Raw genomic sequence first — 18,364 nt, forward strand, 5'->3', positions numbered from 1 at the left:
TCTCCACTCTAAATATAGAGAAGGCAGGAACTGGGCAGGAGGTGGGATGAGGAAGGAGGAGGAGGAGGGAGAGGGGAAAAGGAGGAGCAGGAAGAGGAGGAGCAGGAGCAGGAAAAGGAGGAGAAACAGGAGGTTCCAGTGCCCCCTGTGGCCGCAGCACCCTTGGCCCCGGGACCATCGCCCCCAGCTCATCCTGCAGGTGGGAGGGGAGGGGGAACTCATTCCAAATCTGTCGGGGGGTCCCTGAGAGGGTTTTTTTATTGGGGTGTATTTGGAGCTTGCAGATTGTGGAATTGAGCCCCAAATATCGTCTGGGAGGCCCAAATAGACCGTGGGAGTTTTATTTCTGTGTGTGTGTGTGTGTGTGTGTAGGTTTGGATCTTGCAGGACCCCAGAGCTGAGCCCCTTGGGGGGATCTTTGGGAGTCCACGTGGCCATTGCCCAGGGCCACCAGGGGGAGGACATTGGTCCTGGGGACCCCCGGGGGAGCAGAGAAGGGGCAACCCCAGCGACCCCCGGAATGGAGAGAGAAGAGAGAGGTGATCCTGGAGCTGGGGGAACCCCAGCTGGCTGGAAAGGGGGGGAGCCTGGAGAGGAGGGACCCCTGGGACCCCTGGGATATCAAAGTAGAGCATCAAGGCAGAAGGGACCCCATGGACCCCCAAAAGACCCTGGATCATCCCTAAGCAGTACGCCAAAGAAGAGGGAACCCCTGGAGCCATTGGACCCCCATCATCCCAGGGAAAGGAAACCTCTGGAACGCCAAAAGTGGAGAGATCAGAGATAGGGAACTCCTGGGAGAGTTGTTTTGGGCTGAACCTTGATATAGTGGAGATTTCCATGGACACAAGACTCCTGCTGAGTTCCAGGGATGGTCTTGGGCAGTGAGGAGCCTCTACTCCAAGGTGCTCCCACCTTGGTTTTCCCCAAAGCAGGATTTGTCATTCCCAGGCTGTGGCTGGATGGAGAAGGAGGAAAAGCCCTGGAGATCCTGCTGGAGGAGGGGCTGCAAACCCAGCCCAGGGAGCTGCAGGGAGGAAAGAGCTCCCCTGAGCCAGGAACGTGGCCGGAGTTCCGTCTGGAGCTCGGAGCTGGTGGAGAACCCTCATGGCAGGGAGAAGCCCCACAAGTGCTTGGAATGTGGGCAGGGTTTCAGCTGGAGCCCCACCCTGATGGAACACCAGAACACCCACACTGGGGAGAGGCCCTGTGAGTGTGGGGAGTGTGGGGAGAGCTTCAGTGGGACCTCTGACCTCACCAAGCACCACAGGATCCACACTGGGGAACGGCCCTATGAGTGCTTGGAATGTCAGAAGAGCTTCAGGTGGAATTCAGAGATCGTCCCTCACCAGCACTTCCACACCAGGAAGAGGCCCTGTGAGTGCCCCGAGTGCAGGAAGAGCTTCGTGCGCTGCTCCAGCTCCATCCCCCATGGGAGGATCCACGTTGGATGATCCCCAGTGAGCCCCGTTGGGCAGAGCCCCGGTGACCCCGTTCTGGGTGATCCCGGTTGGGTGGGGGGAAGGTGTTGGAGAGATTTCTTTCCCCTCTCCTTGTCCTGGTGTGATTTGGTTGGTAATAAATTCCCTCCCTGTGCCCGGGCCGGATCTGCTGTGCCCGTGCCGGATTTGCTGAGGGATCTCTCCCGCTCCTTGTCCCCAGGCAGGAACCCTCGGTTCCATTTTCTGTCCCTGTGCGGCTGCGGGGGGCAGGGACAGAGCGGCTCTGGGGGGTGCCTGGCATGGGGCCAGCGTCACCCCTCGCCACGGGCACCCCTGAGACCCCGCGCAGCCGGGCACACATTTCTGGGCACAGCTGAGCTCCCAGCTGCGCAGCGCCCCAAGGCTCCCCGTGCCTGGAAAAGCCCCAGCCGGGGCTGCAGCGTCCCGGAACCGCTCAGCCAATCCAAACGCGGCCAAAACGCGCTGCAGCCAATGGGAGCGCGAGGAGTTGAGGAGTCATCGGTTGTGTGGCAGAGCCTCGGCAATCGGTGCCCAAAAGTGCTCGGAGCCAATGAGAGCGCGCGGCGCTGCTGAGCCCGCGCTGCTCCGGACTGGTGCTGCCAGCGCAGCGCGGCCGCTCTGGGGCTGGTGCTCCCTGGGCGGCGCTGGCCATGGGGCGAGTGGCGGCAGCTGGGGCCGTACTGGTGGCACTGGTGGTGCTGGGAGCGCCCCCGGCTGCGGGCGCGGAGCTCTCGGGAGAGCGGGGGGGGGCGGGAGGCGGTGGGACAGGGGGAGAATGGGGAAAAGGGGGCGGTGGGAGCCCGAAATTGCAGGGGCAGGAGGAGGAGGGGACCCCGAAAGGAAGAGCGGGAGGGGCTGAGGATTGGGGGCAGGTGAGGAAGGGTCGGGAGAGGGTGGGAAAGTAGGGAAAATAGGAGGGAAGGACCCCAAAACTGAGCGGGAAGCGGGGCTGGGCTTTTGGGAAATTGTGTTTAAAAGGTTGGGAAAGAGGAAAAGGAGTAAATGGCACCCCAAAACTCATCTGGGGAGAGGCTGGAGGTGGGAGGAGAGAGGATGTGGAAGGGCAAATGGGGGAAGAATGGAAAAGAGGAAGTGGCAGCTCGGGCAGGAGGGATCCATGGGTGCCCTGGGGCACAGGGTGTGCGGAGTGGGGATCCGGGGTGGATCCCGGAGCTCTGGGGGTGCTGGGGGGGCACCCCCGGACTCATGTCCTGCACACACAGGGGTGTTCCAGTACGTGGGAAAGTCCGAGTGTCACTTCATGAACGGCACGGAGAAGGTGAGGTACCTGAGCAGGTTCATCTACAATCGGGAGCAGTACGCGATGTTCGACTGCGACGTGGGGCACTTTTTGCGGTTCACCCCCTATGGGGAGACAGCAGCCAGGTATTGGAACAGCGACCCAGACGTTATGGAGCAAAAAAGGGCTGCGGCGGACTGGCTGTGCCGGTACAACCACGAGTATCTCAGCCCGTTCCTCACGGAGCGCCGAGGTGAGCGCGGGGCAGAGCGTGTCCCCTCGGGCCCTGCCCTGGCAATGACCCTGAAGCCCCTCAAAACCTCCCTGGAATCGGCCCAGAGCCCTCAGCCCTCCTTGTGCCCATCCCCGAGACCTTGTGTCCCTGCCACTGACCCCCGTGGCTCTCCCAGTCCATCCCAGTCTCTCCCAGTGCCTCCCGGCTGTCCATCTCAGCCTAGCGTGGTGCTGCCGCCTCTCAGCCAATCAGAGCGCGTGTCTCTGATGACTCATCAGTTGCCAGGCAGACCCGCAGCGCCGAGTGCCCCGCACTGGACTCGGCCTCCCAGTGCCGCGCGCTTCGTTCCCAGTTCCTCCCAGTGCCGCCCCAGTCCCTCCCAGTCCATTCCCAGTCCATTCCCAGTTCACTCCTAGACCTCCATCCTCCCTCCCAGTGCCCCCCATCCCCTCCCATCTCTCCGAGTGCCTCGGCAGTCCTTCCCAGTCCATTCCCAGTCCCTCCCAAGGCCACCCCACCCCTCCCCTCTCTCTCCCAGTTCCCCCCAGCTGATCCCAGTCTGTTCCCGCTCTCTCCCAATGTCCCCCAGCGTATCCATCTCGCTGGTGCCCTCGAGCTCCCAGCCGGGGCTGCTCCGTGATGGATTTCTACCCTGCCCACACCCAGCTGAGGTGGTTCCAGGGCCAGCAGGAGCTCTCTGTGGAGGCCACCGACATGGTCCCCAACAAGGACTGGACCTACCTGCTCCTGGTGTTACTGGAAACATCCCCCTGGCACGGGCTCACCTGCAGCTGGCAGGTGGAGCATGTCAGCCTGGAGCACCCCCTGAGCTGGCACTGGGGCATGGGGGAGGAATTGGGGGCGCTGCCAGAGCCACTGGGATGTGCTGGGAGCAACTGGGAGGGAGTTGGAGACAGCCTGGTTGCAGCTGGGAGAGGGGCTTGGAGGTGTGGAAGGGCTGAGAAGTGATTTCAAGGATGCTGGGGAGGGTGGGATGGGGTTCTGGCGGTCCTGGTGGACACTGGGAGGGAGTTTGGAGGTGCTGGGTGTGACTGGGAAGGATTGGAGTGAGTCTAGAGGAGCTGGAAGGAGATTGGGGATGGAAAAGCAGAGGTTGGGATGAGGTTGGTTGTGCTGGGAAGAGACTAGGAGGGTTCAGGGTGAGTCCTGGTGAGGCTGGGAAGGGACTGGGAGAGGGTTTGGGGTGTCTCTGAGAGGTTTTGGGAGGTCCTTACCCCTGCAGACCCCCCAGAGATGCCACTGGATGCCGCCCGCAGCAAGATGCTGGCAGGGATCGGGGGCTCCAAGTTGGGCTTCGTCTTCCTGGCGCTGGGGCTCAGCTTCTAGGAGCGTGTGTGCTCCTTCCCCGGGGCCCCCAGCCCGGTGTCACCCCCTTTTCTCTGCACACAGAGCTCCTGAGCCGCCGCCGGCTGAAGCCCCTCCCCGTGGTCTCGGGCCCGGCCGGGACCCCCCGCTTCATCCCCACGCTGATTTTTGGGGGGGTCGTGTGTCCCCCCCAGCCCTGCTGTCACTCTGCCCCTGCCCGCCTGCTCCCAGTCTTCCCAGTAAAGCTTCCCAGTTAAACCCAGTCCAGTTTATGGGGGGCAGTGGGGAAGGACTTGGGGGTACTCAGCCTGGGCACACGGAGGGAATTTATTACCAACCAAACACAGCAGCACAAGGAGAAGGGAAAGAAATCCCTCCAACACCTTCCCCCCACCCAACGGGGATCACCCACAACAGGGCTTATCCACGATGGAGAGACGGGGACAGCCGAGTTTAGACCAGAAGCCAATTTCATTGAGGGTATCAGGTGTTTATACAGGGTTTTACTTGTGTGGTGCTCAGATAGGGCTCGATGTTTGCTAACAATTTCCCATTGGTTACACATTCTTCATGACATCACGGCACCTGGGAACATTATCTTATCACAAAGTTTCACAACAGGTTGCTTGGTCACTTCTTGCCCAGGGAGACTTAAACTGTGTCTGTGTCTCCCACAGTTGCTGCTCAGTCAGGCCTCAGATCTCGGCCCCTTTATCAGCTCCATTGTTTAACTCTCTGTTTTATTCCCCATTCGGGGGCACCAGGGCTCTGCCCAACGGGGGTCACTGGGGATCATCCAGCCCGGATCCTCCCATGGGGGATGGAGCTGGAGAAGAGCATGAAGCTCTGCCCTCACTCGGGGCACTCACAGCGTGAGTGGTGCCTCCGTTGGTGTTTGGTCAAGGTTGAGCTCTGTGAGAAGCGCTTCCCACACTCCCCACACTCATAGGGCCTCTCCCCAGTGTGGATGCGCCAGTGCACGGTGAGGTGGGAGTTTTGCTTGAAGCCGTTCCTGCAGTCGGGGCAGCGGAAGGGCCTCTCCTCTGTGTGAATCCGCTCATGTCTGAGGAGATCGGAGCTGGTGTGAAACCTCTTCCCACACTGGGGACACTCATAGGGCCTCTCCCCAGTGTGGATGCGCTGGTGTCTTCTCAGGGCAGATCTCCACCCAAAGCTCTTCCCACATTCCAAGCAGGTGTAGGGCCGTTCCCCAGTGTGGATCACCTGGTGCCGGATCAGGGTGGAGCTGTGGCTGAATCCCTGCCCACACTCCCCACACTTGTAGGGCCGTTCCCCAGTGTGGACCACCTGGTGCTGGATCAGGGCTGAGCTTCTTCTGAACCTCTTCCCACACTCCCCACAATCGTAGGGCTTTTCCCCAGTGTGGATCCTCTGGTGCTCAATAAGCTTGGAGCTGAACCGGAAACCCTGTCCACATTCCAAGCACTTGTGTGGCTTCTCCCTGCCATGTGGCTTTTTCTCCAGCTCTGAGCTCCGCCTGGATCTCCGGCCACCTTCCTGGCTCAGAGGGGCTCCTTCCTCCCCGCAGCTCCCTGGGCTGGGTTTGCAGCCCCTCCTCCTGCAGGATCTCCAGAGCTTTTCCTCCTCCTGCATCCAGCCACGCCACGGGAATGAAAACTCCTGGTTTGGGGAAAAAACAAGAGGAGAGCACCTTGGACTGGATGTTCCTCCTTGCCACACTTCGTCCCAGGAAGTCATTGGGAATCTTGTGTACGTAAGAACCTCCAAAACACCAAGATTCAGCCCACAAATCCTGCAAACTTCAATACACACATCAAAAACACCCCAAACCTCACAAGTCAGCAAAAACCTCCTCCAAAAGATAAAGATTCACCTGCCACATAAAACCAAAGCACCAACATTTAGCCAAAGCAAGCTCAGAAACACCAAGATTCACCCCGTGAAAATCCTGGATCCCCCTCCACAGTCACCTGCTGCATGTGGGGGGAGCAGCGCTCCTGGGGCTGGGGGGAGGCTGCAGATACAGGGAGGGGTGGAACCTTGTGCTGCTTCCTGTTTCTGCTCCTCCTCCTGTGTCTCTGCTCTTCCTCACACTCCTCTTCCTCCTGCTATTCCTCCTTCTCCTGCAATATCCCACCTTCTCCTGCCACGTCCATCCTTTGACCATTTTGTTCCTCAACCCTGCTTCTCCTTCCCTTCTCCTCCTGCCCCCAGGCCCAGCACCCACTGCCGGCTCCCTCTTCCCCCCAGACCCACAGCATCCCAGCGCAGGGGCAGGGATGGAGCTGGGGCAGGTCGGGCTGGGGCAGCGCTGGGCTCTCGGCCGCTTCCGCCCGCACTCGGTCCCCACTGCAGCCGCTCCCGCAAGGACAGCGCGGGGGGGCCCGGCCTTGGCGCTGCCCCACTCCCACCTCCCCAAATTCCCCTCGCAGGGGCGAGGGGGCCAAGGGGGTCACAGGTGGGTTCCACGTGGGGAACGCTGGGAGCTGCAGATTGTACATGGAAGGATCAGGATTTTCTATTAAGCATTTGCTTTGGGTCGCTGGAGAAAGGAACGATTTTGCACAAAGCTCAGCAGCTCTCACAGGATGAGCACCCACAGGCAGTGAGCGCGGCTGCAGGAGTGGCAGAAGAAGGCCCTGGAGCACTTGGGCACAAAGCACAGCAGCTGAATGCAAGAAGGGATGAGCAAAAGGCCAAGCTGAAGGCAAAGGCCATGGCACAGCTCCTACAGCCCCTCTGGGATCAACCCCAGGGCCCAAGGGGGCCCCAGCACCCAGGGGACGGGGTCGGCCACAAGCACCTGGCAGAGGCATTGCCCTCCTGGCCAGGGCAGAGCCCACCCAAACAGCCCCTGGGAAGGAGTCAGGGCTGTAAACCAAGATGCCATGGGTACGGCTTTTGCCGTTGGCTTTGGCAAGAAGAAGAGCCAGACCCCGGGCCGATATTGAATTCTCTCCCTTGCAATTGATCTTGGGAATTCCTTACCCTGGTAATTCTCCACCCAGTGCAGGGTGGGGATAAGGGATGGACATTTAAAGCAGTCTGTGGCCAGAGTCCTGTCTCTTGTGAAATCTCTCCCACAGGAAGCTGGGCTGGCACAGAGCCTGCCTTGGCACTTTGCTGTTCCCAACATCCAAGCAGGACATCGGGCCCTGCCTAAGGAGGCCAAAGCAGCACCACTGGTGGCCAAGTGGCGTGGGCCATGCCAAGTGTCCCTGAGGCCAGAAACAGCCCCCAGCACAGCTGAGCACGGGGGGACCCCTCAGCCTGGGCTCCAGCGCTCTGAAGCCCCGGAGATTTGCACTTCCCGCCTGCAGCAGGAGCATGGGAGGCCCCCACGGAGCCTGCACTGAAGGCAGCGCAGCAGCAGCCAGGGCTCCACAGCAAGGCAAGCCCCTGGGCCTGCCCACACATCCTCTGCTCAAATCCTCTGCCTGGGCACCCTCCTTGGGCATCTCCAGCCACCGGGGCCAATCCTTGCTGCCACTGCTGCAGCTTCAGTGCTTTCTGGGCCTGCACTGCCACAGCTGCTGCCGAAGACAACGGCACAATTCCACTCTGGGTCTCAGCCACACTCACACACTGCCCTGCCTGGGATTGCACTGATGGAAAATACACCAGGTCATAGACTTGAACATTTCTAACATTTTATTTCTCTACTCAGCCTTGGTTTGCCTTGGCCTCGGGGAAAGAAATGGTAAAGGTTTTTTTAAGGGATGTTCCACCACTCAGTGGAGATGAGTTTAACATCTCAACACACTGGGAATGGCCCAAAAGATTCCCACAAAGATAACGCCCAGCAGCAAACAGCAACCAACACCTACCCCAGACACTGCCCCCGGCAGAGCTGGAGACACCTGCTCTGGAAAAGGCTGAGAAGGAAATCCAGCAGTTCCGACCTGATGAACACCAGAAGCCAAGAAATCCGGGTCCAGTAGGAACCCAAATACTAAAAACTGCACAACTTGAAACTGCAGAACATTAAACCAATGGATTTAGATTGGTTCAGACTGTATCAAGTTTGGGAAAAATCCAGTTAAACCCACGTGTCATGGAACGATTTTCTCTGCACACCCGGGCTATGTGGGGATGGAATGATTTCTGTTGCACATCCTGGTGTTATATGTAACAGGTATAATTCGCGCCATTTTCTTGCTTCATATATATATAATGTTAAATAGTTGTTAGGATGTGCCTCTTGGCATTAGAAGCTCCCCCCTTCTCCGGCAAAACTAAGTGTGTGTTGAAACCATTTACAAGCAAGGAGATGTGGCTCGCAGGAGATGGGCCTTATCTGAAGCGATATGGAGACACCCAGGCGCTGATCATCGCGTGAACGACCCGAGATGGACATCAGGATCATCCCCCCGGGCCGATACATGTAAATACTCTGTTCCCGTAAATTTCATCAAGAGCTTCCACTACACCAGACTTTGAATTTCTCTACATTGTCGCCGAGAAAGAAATCTCATCAACTTATGGGACTTTAAATGAAACAAAAGACTGAATGCCGAAGTTCTGGCCTCAGGCAAAATTTTCCCTATAAAAAATCGCTTGTACCAGGATGGTGGTGTGGAGGCATAGAGTGAAACCTCTGCTGAGGCTGATTTCTGTGTCTTGCACCCAGCGCCGATCCCGGGCTGGGCACTGTCCTTTTCCCTGTGGCTGGCTAAGTTAGATCTCTATTGCTAAAATAAATTTTTTTATTTTTTTAATTTGGCTGGATCATTTTTCACTTATAGCACTGGCCAGAATCAAGGAATGCCTTGACTCTAACACTAAATATATTAGTGGAGTTTTTCTTTTTCCTGCACTTTCAGTGCAAAGTTTATAGCAGTAGAGTATTTTTTGTAATAATCCTACTTCTATATTGCCAATTAGGTTTTGGTCAGGGATGAGAGAATGAGTTTTTACTCCGAGGAGAAGTAGAAAAAACTTAATTGCCTTGGAATTTTTTTGTGTATGTTTGTGCATGGCTCTTAGTGGTGGCAAAGTTTTGGTCTGGGTTTTTCGACGTTCACCTTTAGGCTGCAATTTGGAAAACCAGAAGAGATTTAAAGGTGACTCTTTGACTCATAAACACTAAATAGACGATTTGAAAGAAAAAAAAGCAGCAGGTTCTGGTGGGGCCACAAGTGAGGCTGCTGAAGGCTGCTCTGGAAGAGAAGCTGCATTCCAGGCAGCCAGCAGAGGAGCTTTAGAAATGCAAATTAACACTGCTGGGGCAAAGTGGGGACAATGGACCTGCCTCTTCTTGCCTGGGGCAGGAATTGGGCTGATTCCCTCTGCCCCTCACCCCAAGCTCTGCCTGCCTGCACAGATGGAATCTGCACAGCTGAAGGCAGAGCCCATGGTGAGGATCTCTGACTCTGCAACAGAAATGGGTGAAGCTGCAAAGGGAAACAGCAAATGGAGAATGTTGTGAAAACTTCACTAAAATAAGGGGGGATCATCCCTGTGCCCACTCCAACATGTGCTGGCACTGTCTATGCTATACAGGGAGTATCAGAGCACTGGGGTTTTTGCTATAACAAGTTCAGGGAGATCAGTTGGAATTCAAGTATTTGATGATGTAATTAGACAAAAGCGTTCAATTGATGCAGCCCCGGCTGGAGGGAGCGCCCAAAAATGGGGAAAAGATGAAGGGCCACCAGAACAAATCCTACAACACCACGGACCAGCCCCTGGGAACCTGAACCAATTCATATCAGGAGACACAGAACCCATTTATCATTTCAATGGCATCATTAGATTACAAGCTGTCCTCGAAATAAGAACTAACCAGACACCTCCAGCTCCTGACCTTCCTGCCGACCCATCCACTGAAATGAGGAACACAACATTTCACCATGGATGGGATCATATAATCTGTAAGCAGAAAAAGGCGGAGTTTGTGGAAAACTAAATGACTCCAACTGCTGTTGGCAAAGAGACGACAAAGGAAAAGCAGTGAAAAAAGATAACAAAGGAAATAGGAGAGCAGTTTATGTATTGGTCCAAACATGGAAAGGATGGGAATGGGACACAGTTTCATGGCTCCCTGGCACACCATGGGTTAAACGAATGCTGCTTCTCCTCTTCTGTGCTACAGCAACTCTCATCTTTTTACCATGCTCCACACCTTGGGAGTGCAGCTCATCCAGCAGCTGAGCCAGGGGATGCAGGTGGCAGCCAGGCCTCCTGATCCAGAAACGGCTACAAAAGGACAGGGAATGAGGGCACCGAGAATAATCCCAAAACCAAAGAGGACCCGGGAAGAACAAAACAGAGTCAGTGAGTGAATCTGCCTGGAGATAGGGCCAGCGACTTGGAGATGAGGAAGTAACAGAGAAACCATCAGTTCCAATAAATGTTACAAATGGACCCGGACAGCTGCTCAAAGTCCCGCTAAACTCCTCAACTTCCCGAAGAACAAAGACCAAACAGAGCCATGAATATCGGCTGTCATCCACAAGGAGGGGTGCATATGAACGAGGATGGGCAGCAGGCGGATCGGGAAGTCTGAACCTTCCAAGTCCCTCAGCCAGTGGGCAAAGGCAGAGGGAGATGCGGCCGGGAAAATGAGCATCCAAAGGAGGCAGCGTGCTACAACAAGGGCAGAGACCGCATGGCAAATGCCCCACGGCCTCTCCCTCTGCTCAGCAATCGAGTCACTTTGACAGGACTCCTCGGTCTCCTCTGGCCACAGAAACCTCCGGCGACGGGAATTTCCCGGCACGGGCCCGGCCACGGGGCAGCCACCTCTGTCCCAGCCACAGCAACCGGGACGAGCCAGCGCTGCTCCGGCAGCGGCTCCTGCCCAGGCAGCGGCGGGAAGGAGACCGCGGGCAGCCGCTCCCGCAGCGCCCTCAGCCCAGGGCCGGCACGGGCCGGACACGGCACCGCCAAGCCGCCGGAGCCCCCTGCCGCCCCCTCCGCCCGCAGCGAGCCCCGAGCCCCCGCAGAACCCGGCGCGGCTCCCACCTGCGCCGGGGCCGCCTCCGAGCTCCGCCAATGCCGCCTCCCCGCGCTCCGGCCGCTGCCGCCGCTCCCGGGCCCGCACAGACGCTCCGCCAATGGCGCCGCTGCCGAGCCAGGGCCGCCCTCAGGCCGCCAGCGGGGCCGTGCTTCGCCCCGCTCTCACCAATCAGCGCGCCAGAACCGCGACTGACGGCAGCAGCGGCCAATGGCAGCGAGGGGCGGGCTCTGCACACGGCACAGCCTCGCCCCGCGCTCTCAGGGCCCCCCGGGCTGTGGGAGGGCAAAGCCGGAGATGAGGAACAGCCCTGGAACGGGCCCGGGCCCGGGCCGGCATCGATCTGCAGCACAGACAAACTGCTCCGCACCTCCCGACACGGCTTTCCCGGCCCTGCGCTTTCGCCTTCGCCGGCTCCGGCTCTGCGGGAAGCCCAGCAGCCCCACTTCTCCTGCCCCCTAATTCGGAGCATCAGCGCATCGCTTTGATTTCCCCCAAAAAGGGAAAACCGCCCCAAAGCCCTGTGGGTGAGTGGGGGAGGGGAGAGATTTCTGGCACAAAACTCCAAAAGCTCCGAGCAGGACAATGAGAAGTCAATGAAGAGCCTTGAATCCAGCTTTCCCCACGCCTCCCTCCTTCCAGCTGCACCTCTTCCTCGTCCTTCATCCCTGCCCTGCCCTTCCCTCCCTCCTCCTCCTTTAACAGGAGCAGCGACACCCTCGGTGCCCCGTTCCCGCAGCCCTGGCAGCCCGCGGAAGGAGCTCGTACTGGGAGAAGCCACTGCCGGCCCCGGGACCACCCAAAAACACCTCCCGGGGACCCCCCGATGTCCCCCGAGGGCCAGCTGCGGCTCGGCTTTGGAGCCCTGCCAGCTCCAAACATCCCCCCCAAAAAACCCCAACCCAGGCAAACCCTGGGATATTTGGGCCGAGCTCCCCCTCCCCGGGCACCTGCGGGATGGAGGGCGATGCTCCCGGGGCCGCGGCAACTTCTGGCAGCGCCAGGGCCCCGCGATTCCTTCTCTCCTCTCCTCCAGCTGCTCCCGGCTGCCGCTGCGCCTCTTCCTCCCTCCCTCCTCCTCCTCCCCCGTTCCCGAAGGCCGAACCGTGAGGGGAAAGGGGCGGGGAAAGGGCGGGAACCGTGAGGGGAGGGGGCGGGAAAGGGCGGGAACCGTGAGGGGAAAGGGGCGGGGAAAGGGCGGGAACCGTGAGGGGAAAGGGGCGGGGAAAGGGCGGGAACCGTGAGGGGAAAGGGGCGGGGAAAGGGCGGGAACTGTGAGTGGCAAGGGGCGGAGAAAGGGCGGGAACCACGAGGCAAAGGAGGCGGGGCCAGGCCAAGGGCGGGAACCGTGAGGGGAAAGGGGCGGGGCCAGGCAGAGGGCGGGAATGTGAGGGGAAAGGGGCGGGGCCAGGCCAAGGGCGGGAATGTGAGGGGACACTCTGTGAGGCGGCGCTCTGCAGACAGAACTGCCACGGACTGAAAATGAACGGCAAAGAAATCAGTAAGTCTGAAAGTTTTATTTGCTATCAAATACATCCCAGCCACCCATCCCCACACAGTCCCCATGTCACCGCTCCAAACTGGGATCCCACTTCTCCTAATCTCTTCCCAACCCCATCTCACTCTGGAGGTTGTGGAATCGAGTGAGTTTTGGGTGGGATTGAGATTTTTGAGGTGGGAACACGCAAATTGAGGTGGGATTGAGCCTGTATGGGTTAAAATTCAGTGGTTTTCAGTGGCATGTGAGTGGTTTTGAGGGGAAAGATCGATGCCTCTTGGCTTTTGGAGTGCAGTTCAATTGAGAAGAGAAAAAAATTAAGGTCAATAGGAAAGGAGAAGCAGCCGGGTGTGTTCCCAATGTGGATCACAGGGAATGTGAGTCACCAGGGCTGTGCCCAATGTGGGTCCTCCAGTGGGGGATGCAGTTTAGCTCTCCTCACATTGGGGCACTCGCAGCGCTTCCATTACCGGTGGCTCCGTTGGTGTTTGGTCAAGGTAGAGCTGCTGGGGAAGCTCTTCCCACACTGGGGACACTCGTAGGGCCCCTCCCCGGTGTGGATGCGCTGGTGTCTGATGAGGTGGGACTTCTGCCTGAATCCCTTCCCGCAGTCAGGGCAGCAGAAGGGCCTCTCCTCTGTGTGAACCAGATAGTGCGTGAGGAGATGGGAGCTGGTCTGAAACCTCTTCCCACACTTGGAACACTCGTAGAGCCTCTTCCCAGTGTGGATCCTCTGGTGCTTGATCAGGCTGTAGCTCTGGCTGAAGCTCTTCCCACACTTGGAACACTCATAGGGCCTCTCCCCAGTGTGGATCCTCTGGTGCACGTTCAGGGTGGAGCTCTGTCTGAAGCTCTTCCCACACTCCCCACACTCGTAGGGCCTCTCCCCAGTGTGGATCCTCTGGTGCTTCATCAGGTGGGAGCTCCGCCTGAAGCTCTTCCCACACTTCCTACACTCGTAGGGCCTCTCCCCACTGTGGATCCTCTGGTGCCTGATCAGGTTTGAGCTCCTCCTGAAGTTCTTCCCACACTCTGAGCACGTGTGGGGCTTCTCCCCATCATGGAGCTGCTCATGGACCACCAGCTCCGAGCTCTGTCTCGATCTCCGGCTGCCTCCCTGGCCCAGGGTGGGTCTTTCCTCCTCAGATCCCCGCGATCTGCGTTTGCAGCCTGTCCTCGTGCGGCATCTCCAGGGCTTTTCCTTCCCGCTGGGTTCCTGCGTCGTGGAGCCGCTCAAATCAGCCTCTTCCACGAGGTTCTGCTGCAGGGATTTGTCCTCCCTGCTCTCCATCCTCAGCTCCTGCTCTGGGGGAGCAAAGACAAGGACAGGGTCTTCCTCTTCCTCGCCGCCTCCCAGGGGCTGGGAATGGGAAATCCTGGTCTGGGGAAAACAAGGGATGAGCACCTTGAGTCTGAAGGTCCCTCTGCCCGAGTCCATCTCTAGAAGTCCCTGGCCACCTGGGCTCCATAAAAACCTCCCAAACACCAAGATTCAGCCCTGAAAAAGCCTCCCAGGAGTTCCCCGTCCCTGCTCCCTCCCCTTTGCTGTTTGGGGCTCCCCCCTGTCCCAGCTGCTGGGGGTCACGCTTGGATTGGGGGTCCCCCTTCTCCTCGCTGCCCGCCCTCCCCAGGCTGCTGGGAGTCCCAGCAATCCCAAAAGCTCCCCCCTCTTGGCTCTCCCCATTTAGGGCTGCCGGGGCTTTTTGGGCTCCCGGGCTCCCTTCTCCCCTTCCTCTCTGCTTGGGGCTGCAGGGGCTCCAAGGAGTCCCCCCTGCCCCTCTCCAGGCTCTTGAGGGTCCCGCCGATGGCAGCGCTCCCCCCTCGCTGGGCTCCCCACTTTGGGCTCCTGGGGGACACAGGGCTCTGCTCCTCCAGGCTGCCTCTGCCGGCAGCTGCCACCGGGACCCCCAATGTCCCCTTCATCCCTGCCCTTCCCTCCCTCCTCTTCTCCCCCCCTCCTCCTCTTCCCTAACCCCGCCTGATTCTCCTCTTCCTTCCCCCCTTCTCCTTCTCCCTAACCCCCCCTCGCCTTCTCCTCCTTCATCTCTCCTCTTCCATCGCTCCTCCTCCTCCTCCTGTGTGCTATCCTCTCCTCCCTGTCCTCCTTCATCCCTCCCCTTCCATCCCTCCTCCTCCTCCTCTTCCCCCTCCCTTTCCCCATCTCCTTCTCCTGTTTCCAGCCCTACTCGCTCTCCTTCTTCACCCCTCCTCTTCCATGCGATCCCAGTTTGTACTGGGATTTGTATGCTCCGTGTCTGTAGGATCCCATTCCATATCATCTCAGTCCTGTTTATCCCAGTCTCTATGGTCCTGATCCATGTGGTCCCAGTCTGTGCAGTCCCACTCTGTGCAGTCCCAGTCTGTAGGATCCCAGTCCATGTTATCCCAGTCTGGGTGGTCCCACTCCATAGGATTGCATTCCACAGGGTCCCAGTCCCTGTTTTATCCCAGTCCATAGGATCCCAGTTCCATATAATCCCAGTCCAGTTTATCCCAGTCCATAGGATTCAGGTCCATAGGATCCCAGTCCGGGCTATCCCAGTCCAGATTATCCCAGTTCATAGGATCCCAGTCTGGGCTATCCCAGTCCAGTTTATCCCAGTCCATAGGGTCCCAGGCCCTATTTGATCCCATTCCCTGTTTTATCCCAGTTCCATATAACCCCAGTCCAGTTTATCCCGGTCCATAGGATTCCAGTCCATATTTGATCCCATTCCCTGTTTTATCCCAGTTCCATATAATCCCAGTCCAGTTTATCCCATTCCATAGGATCCCCGTCCCTATTTGATCCCATTCCCTGTTTTATCCCAGTTCCATATAATCTCTCCAGTCTCTCAGGCATCATGGGGAACTGGGATAACTGGGGAGCACGGGATAATGGGGAAACTGGGAAAATGGGGGAGAAACTGGGGTAACTGGGAGAGTGGGATAATGGGGAACTGGGATAATGGGGGAGAAACTGGGATAACTGGGAGAGTGGGATAATGGGGAACTGGGATAATTGGGGGAACTGGGATAACTGGGATAATGGGGAACTGGGATAATGGGGGGAACTGAGATAATGGGAGTACTGGGATAACGGGGGGAACTGGGACAATGGGGAATTGGGATAATGGGGGGAACTGGGATAATGGGGAACTGGGATAATGGGAGTACTGGGATAAATGGGAGAGTGGGTTAGGTAAACTGGGATAACTGGGATAATGGGGAACTGGGATAATGGGAGTACTGAGATAACTGGGAGAGTGGGATAATGGGGAACTGGGATAACTGGGATAATGGGATAACTGGGAGAGTGGGATAATGGGGAACTGGGATAACTGGGATAATGGGAGTACTGGGATAACTGGGAGAGAGGGATAATGTGGGACTGGGATAACTGGGATAATGGGGAACTGGGATAACTGGGAGAGTGGGATAATGGGGAACTGGGATAAGGGGGAACTGGGATGATGGGAGTACTGGGATGTCACCTGAGGACACAAGGAAAAACGACGCACCACAGCTTTGGTCACCATGAAGAGACTAATTTATTTTTTCTGACTCCAATCATTTATAGTTCTCAAAAGGTGCCAGTGGATTGGGAGGTGAACGTGCCACCTCTCCAACGACACTGGACAAACTACCAGTGTATCAAATTTCTCCACCTCTATGAAAGAATGCAAAACAAGAGGTTGTTTACAGAAAGTTGCGTGAGAAAGTTCTCTACAAGAATGTAAATTCAGAAGGCTTTAGAAAATCCTAAGAAATCAGGGCGACATCTCACCCTTCTCAGTTTAAAAAAAGAAAATGGAAAAAGAAAAATGAACAGTGTTCAGTGTCCATTCATGGAGGAATCATCAGAGTGATCACTCGTGTTGTCTGCATCCGAGTCATCACTCAGCGATTCACCCACTTGATGCCTTTCAGGTTGGTCACGGTTTCCATGTTGCCCGTCGGCCGGATTCTGTCTCTGTGGTCGCAGGTCAGGGCGAACACACTTTGAAGGTACCCATCGTGCCCCAGTATCTGTGGACACACAAGCATACCCGCGCCCCGAAGCGATAAGGTCATAAGGACCTTCCCACTGTTTGGTGACTAAATTCCGCACTCGAACCTTTGCTCGAGGCTGATGTGCCTCGTCTGCAGCCTGCAATGAAAAATGATGGTTCAAAATGACAGGGTTATTTGAGTTCTGTTGCACTGTAAGATGATTGATGGTGTACAATGCTTTTTCCAACCGACTGTGCGGGGTTTCACCCTGCATTCCCCTTTTCTGTTTTTGAAGAACCCGCTTCAGGGTACCATGAGCGCGTTCTACAATAGCTTGACCAGTTGGAGAATGAGGGATACCAAACTTGTGTGACACACCCCACAGCTGCAGGAACTGCCGCACCTTTTGCGATGCGCAAGCAGGACCATTGTCGGTTTTCACAGCAGAAGGTACCCCCAGGACGGCAAAAGCCTGCCGCCAGTGGGCAATGACATCGCGGGCTTTCTCTCCAGTGTGAGCAGAAGCCCACATTGCAGAAGAGAACGTGTCCACCGTGACATGCACATACTTAAGCCGGCCAAACTCGGCAATCTGGGTGACATCAGTCTGCCAAAGCTCCAAAGCCCTAAGGCCTCTGGGGTTTACCCCTGCTGGTAAAGGTGGAGCAAGCACATGGCAGTCGTCACAGGACTCGACAATGTCCCGAGCCTCCGTTGGCATCAGCTGAAACTGCTTCTGCAAGGTATGTGCGTTCTGATGGAAAAACCCGTGCGATGCCTTGGCCTGCGCGAGTGTGCTGAGGTGCTACCCATGCCAGGTTAGCCAACCTGTCAGCCCTCACGTTACCTTCTGCCACAAATCCTGGCAAGTTGGTGTGACTCCTCACATGCAAAACATAAAATGGATGAACCCGGGCCTGAATGGCACACCACAATGTCTTCAGTAAATGAAACAAGGCAGGATTACTGACCTCCTTCAACACTGAATGACCCAATCGCTGTGCAATGTCAGCCACATAGGCGGAATCCGTGACCAAATTGAAAGGTCCCTGGGAAAATCTCTCAAATGCCGTAACAGCAGCCCTTAATTCAACCAATTGGGCTGATCCATCCTGATGACCTCCCAGAACCTGCCATTCAGATCCATCCTGCCAGGTAGCAATGGCCTTTCCAGTCTTCCCCGAGCCATCAGTAAAGACGGTGGGCCCTTGCACGGGTTCCTGACTATTTTTGGGCCGCAAAGAAATTTGCGTGGATTTCGCCACCTGCAGTAGCTTGTGGCTGGGCAGATGATAATTGATCTGCCCTGAAAAGTTTACCAGAGCACATTGCAGGGATACGCTATGTGCAAGGCTCCAGTCAAAATCCTCCCGGGATACCAGGAGTATGATCTTTGCGGGATCTGCGCCCATCAATTGCAAACACCGTTGCCGGCATTTGATTATTAAGCGAGCAAGCAACTCAGCCAATTCAGTTGTTGTCTTCTGCGGCCGATGGGGCAGGAAAACCCATTCCAAGATGTGCAAAGGATCAGACCATTTGTCACTCCACTGGCCAATGATACCTGTGGGATGCGAATCTGGATAACGAATTCAGTGACATCAACGGAGAAATCAATGCGATAAACTTGGCGGGCAGAAACAGCCTGCTGAGCCTCCTCCAGCACCCGACATGCCTCAGGGGTCAACGT

The 18,364-nt window shown here is 57.1% G+C and overlaps 2 pseudogenes; one reads left to right on the forward strand and one right to left on the reverse strand.

Moving 5' to 3' along the window:
* The first annotated feature begins 962 nt into the window (after positions 1–962).
* Positions 963–4,285, forward strand: LOC137467766 (HLA class II histocompatibility antigen, DQ beta 1 chain-like; annotated as a pseudogene).
* Positions 4,286–4,974: 689 nt separating this feature from the next.
* Positions 4,975–18,364, reverse strand: part of LOC137467742 (zinc finger protein 208-like) — a 181,526-nt pseudogene continuing 168,136 nt past the window's right edge.

The sequence above is a fragment of the Anomalospiza imberbis genome, unplaced genomic scaffold (genome assembly GCF_031753505.1).
Source record: "Anomalospiza imberbis isolate Cuckoo-Finch-1a 21T00152 unplaced genomic scaffold, ASM3175350v1 scaffold_78, whole genome shotgun sequence".
Taxonomy (NCBI): Eukaryota; Metazoa; Chordata; class Aves; order Passeriformes; family Viduidae; genus Anomalospiza; species Anomalospiza imberbis.